This window comes from Triticum urartu, chromosome 2 (assembly GCF_003073215.2).
Source record: "Triticum urartu cultivar G1812 chromosome 2, Tu2.1, whole genome shotgun sequence".
NCBI classification, from domain to species: domain Eukaryota; kingdom Viridiplantae; phylum Streptophyta; class Magnoliopsida; order Poales; family Poaceae; genus Triticum; species Triticum urartu.
Window position 1 is genome coordinate 238,471,255 of NC_053023.1, and position 5,464 is coordinate 238,476,718.

The window sequence follows — 5,464 nt, forward strand, 5'->3', positions numbered from 1 at the left end:
AATTTTTGATTACTCCATGCTATATTATCTACTGTTTTGAATGTTTATGGTCTTTATTATACACTTTTATATCATTTTTGGGACTAACCTATTAACCCAGAGCCCAGTGCCAGTTTTTGTTTTTACCCTGTTTTAGGGTTTCACAGAAAACGAAAACCAAACGGAGTCCAATTGACCTAAAACTTCACGGAACTCACTTTTGGAAGGAAAAAAGCCCAGAAGACTTGGAGTGCACGTCGGGGGATCATCGAGGAGGCCACGAGGTAGGGGGCGCACCCACCCCCCTAGGGTGTGCCCTCCACCCTCGTGAGCCCCTCTTGCCCCCCCCCCGACGTACTTCTTCCGCCTATATATCTCCATATACCCTAAAAACACCCGTGGGCACAATAGATCGGGAGTTCCGCCGCCTAAGCCTCCGTAGCCACCGAAAACCAATCTAGACCCATTCCGGCACCCTGCCGGATGGGGCAATCCTTCCCCGGTGGCCATCTTCATCATCCCGGTGCTCTCCATGACGAGGAGGGAGTAGTTCTCCCTCGGGGCTGAGGGTATGTACCAGTAGCTATGTGTTTGATCTCTCTCTCTCTCTCTCTCGTGTTCTTGATTTGGCACGATCTTGATGTATCGCGAGATTTGCTATTATAGTTGGATCTTATGTTTCTCCTGCCCCTCTTCTCTCTTGTAATGAATCGAGTTTCCCCTTTGAAGTAATCTTATCGGATTGAGTCTTTAAAGATTTGAGAACACTTGATGTATGTCTTGCCGTGGATATCTGTGGTGACAATGGGATATCACGTGATTCACTTGATGTATGTTTTGGTGATCAACTTGCGGGTTCCGCCCATGAACCTATGCATAGGGGTTGGCACACGTTTTCGTCGTGATTCTCCGGTAGAAACTTTGGGGCACTCTTTGAGGTCCTATGTGTTGGTTGAATAGATGAATCTGAGATTGTGTGATGCATATCGTATAATCATACCCACGGATACTTGAGGTGACATTGGAGTATCTAGGTGACATTAGGGTTTTGGTTGATTTGTGTCTTAAGGTGTTATTCTAGTACGAACTCTAGGGCTGTTTGTGACACTTATAGGAATTGCCCAACGGATTGATTGGAAAGAATAACTTTGAGGTGGTTTCGTACCCTACCATATTCTCTTCGTTGGTTCTCCGCTATTAGTGACTTTGGAGTGACTCTTTGTTGCATGTTGAGGGATAGTTATGTGATCCAATTATGATATTATTGTTGAGGGAAATTGCACTAGCGAAAGTACTAACCCTAGGCCTTATTTCCACGCATTGCAATACCGTTTACGCTCACTTTTATCATTAGTTACCTTGCTGTTTTTATAATTTCAGATTACAAATACTATTATCTACTATCCATATTGCACTTGTATCACCATCTCTTCGCCGAACTAGTGCATCTATACAATTTACCATTGTATTGGCTATGTTGGGGACACAAGAGACTCTTTGTTATTTGGTTGCAGGGTTGCTTGAGAGAGACCATCTTCATCCTACTCCTCCTACGGATTGATAAACTTTAGGTCATCCGCTTGAGGGAAATTTGCTACTGTCCTACAAACATCTGCACTTGGAGGCCCAACAACGTCTACAAGAAGAAGGTTGTGTAGTAGACATCAAGCTCTTTTCTGGCGCCGTTGCCGGGGAGGTGAGTGCTTGAAGGTATATCTTTAGATCTTGCAATCGAGTCTTTTAGTTTCTTGTTTTATCACTAGTTTAGTTGATAAAAGAAAACTATAAAAAAATGGAATTGAGTTTGTCTCACACGCTTCACCTTTTTAATATCTTTCATGAGTATGATGGAAAGGATAATTGTGCTCAAGTGCTAGAAGAAGAAATCTATAAAATGTTTGGCACTAAATATTTGAATGATGAGCATGATTGCAATGTTGTTAGTATGAATTCCTTGTATATCCATGATGCTAATGATATGCAAAGCCACAAGCTTGGGGAAGCTATGTTTGATGAAGATGATATTTTTTGTCCCCCAAGTTTTGATGAGCAAATTTATTATGATGAAAGCATGCCTCCTATTTATGATGTTATATTGATGAAAGTGGATTTGGAGAGGTCATGACTTTATTTTGTGATGAATCCACTATTCCGGAAGAGGTTCCAATTGATTATGAGAACAAAGTTGCTATCTATGATGATTATTGTGATGACTTGTATGCTATAAAGAATAATGATATCCATGAAAATTGTCATCATGATTTTATTATTCATTTGGATTATGCCTCACATGATTATTATTTTGTTGAGTTTGCTCCCACTATTATTCATGAGAAGAATTTTGCTTATGTGGAGAGTAATAAAATTTCCATGCTCATAGATCATGAAAAGAATGCTTTTGGTGCTGGTTATATTGTTGAATTCATTCATGATGCTACTGAAAATTATTATGAGGGAGGAACTTATGCTTCTAGGAATTGCAATAATATCAAGTTTCCTCTCAATGTGTTGAAAATCTTGAAGTTATGCATGTTTTGCCTTCCTATGCTAGTTGATTGTTGCTCCCATAAGTTGTTTGTTCTCAAAATACCTATGCATAGGAAGTGGGTTAGACTTAAATTTGTTAGTCATATTCTTCATGATGCTCTCTTTATGTTTCAATTCTTATCCTTTATGTGAGCATCATTGAAATCATCATGCCTAGCTAGGGGCGTTAAACGCTAGCGCTTGTTGGGAGGCAACCCAATTTTATTCTTGTTCTTTGCTTTTTGCTCCTGTTAAGTAATAAATAATTCATCTAGCCTCTGTTTAGATGTGGTTTTATGCTTTTAATTAGTGTTTGTGCCAAGTAGAACCTTTGGGAAGACTTGGGGAAAGTCTTGTTGATCATGCTGTAAAAAAAAACAGAAACTTTAGCGCTCAGGAGAACTACTGCCATTTTTATTTGGAGAGTTCTATTTAGTTAATTATTTTTTAAGATGATTAATAGATAAATTAGTTAGGTCCAGCAATTTATTTGAGAATTTTATGAGTTCCAGAAGTATGTGTTTGATCCAGATTACTACAGACTGTTCTGTTTTTGACAGATTCTGTTTTCCGTGTGTTGTTTGCTTATTTTGATGAATCTATGAGTAGTATCGGAGGGTATGAACCATATATAAGTTGGAATACAGTAGATATTACACCAATATGAATTAAGAATGAGTTAATTACAGTACCTTGAAGTAGTGATTTATTTTCTTATACTAACGGAACTCACGAGTTTTCTACTTTAAGTTTTGTGTTGTGAAGTTTTCAAGTTTTGGGTAAGGATTCCATGGATTATGGAACAAGGAGTGGCAAGATCCTAAGATTGGGGATGCCCATGGCACCCCCAAGATAATCTAAGGACACCTAGAAGCCAAAGCTTGGGGATGCCCCGGAAGGCATCCCCTCTTTCGTTTTCGTTCATTGGTAACATTACTTGGAGCTATATTTTTATTCGCCACATGATATGTGTTTTAATTGGAGAGTCAATTTATTTTGTTAGAATTTGCTTAATGTTATTTAGAACAATGTTTTGCATCTTTTATTTCAATAAAAGTGGCATTGATGGCCTTTACTATGCCTATTTTAGAAGTCCACATGTTGCTGTTTGAAAACAGAAAGTTTACCGCTGTTGCAATAATTCCCTAGAAAAGTCAGAATGTGATAAAATGTTTAAACCTTTTGAATATTAACTTATGATAAATTTACTACAGTGGGAATTTTATTTCATAATTTTTGGAGCTAGGGAAATATGGATGTTGCTGCATTGTTTACAGACCGTCCTGTTTAGGCAGATTGCTGTTATGTTTGCATTGTTTGCATATGTTTGCTTCTTTAATGATTCTATCTAAGGATAGTACTATTAAATATGCAGAGGCATTTAGTATGCAATGTTGAATAATAATTTTAGTGATTTTCTATAGTAGAGTATGATAAGGTTTTGGCAATGGTTTATACTAACTTATCTCACGAGTCCTTGTTGAGTTTTGTGTGGATGAAGCTTTTGAGATTTAGGGAGACCGTGATATGAGAGGAATTAAGGAGACACAAAATCTCAAGCTTGGGGATGCCCAAGGCATCCCAAGATAATATTTCAAGAAGTCTCAAGCATCTAATCTTGGGGATGCCCCGGTTGGCATCCCACCTTTCTTCTTCAACAACTATCGGTTAGTTTCGGTTGATCCTAAGTTTTTGCTTCTTCACATGATGTTTGCCATTCTTAGAATGTCATTTTATTTTTATTTGCTTGCTGTTTGAATAAAATACCAAGATCTGAAATTATTAAATGTTAGAGAGTCTTCACATAGTTGCATAATTATTCGACTACTCATTGATCTTCACTTATATCTTTCGGAGTAGTTTGTCGTTTGCTCTAGTGCTTCACTTATATCTTTTAGAGCATGGTGGTAGTTTTATTTCGAAGAAATATATGAACTCTCATGCTTCACTTAGATTATTCTGAGAGTCTTAATATCATGGTAATTTGCTTAAAATCCTAACATGCTAGGCATCCAAGAATAGTAAAAACTTTCATATAGAGTATTGAATACTAAGAGAAGTTTGATGCTTGATGATTGTTTTGAGATATGGAGGTAATAATATCAAAGTCGTGCTAGTTGAGTAGTTGTGAAATTGAGAAATACTTGTGTTGAGGTTTGCAAGTCCCCTAGCATGGACGTATGGTAAACGTTGTGTAACAAATTTGAAACATGAGGTGTTATTTGATTGTCTTCCTTATGAGTGGCGGTCGGGGATGAGCGATGGTCTTTTCCTACCAATCTATCCCCCTAGGAGCATGCACGTAGTACCGAGGTTTTTGATGACTTGTAGATTTTTGCAATAAGTATGTGAGTTCTTTCTGACTCATGTTGAGTCCATGGATTATACGCACTCTCACCCTTCCATCATTGCTAGCCTCTACGGTACCGTGCATTGCCCTTTCTCACATCAAGAGTTGGTGCAAACTTCGTCGGTGCATCCAAACCCCGTGATATGATACGCTCTTTCACACATAAACCTCCTTATATCTTCCTCAAAACAGCCACCATACCTACCTATTATGGCATTTCCATAGCCATTCCGAGATATATTTCCATGCAACTTTCCACCATCTAGTTTATCATGACACATTCATCATTGTCATATTGCTTAGCATGATCATGTAGTTGACATAATTATTTGTGGCAAAGCCACCGTTCATAATTTTTTCATACTTGTCACTCTTGATTCATTGCATATCCCGGTACACCGCCGAAGGCATCCATATAGAGTCATACTTTGTTCTAGTATCGAGTTGTAATCATTGAGTTGTAAATAAATAGAAGTGTGATGATCATCATTCAATAGAGCATTGTCCCAAAAAAAGGCCAAAGAAAAAAAAGAAGGCCCAAAAAAAGAAAAAATAAATAAAAAGGGGCAATGCTACTATCCTTTTTCCACACTTGTGCTTCAAAGTAGC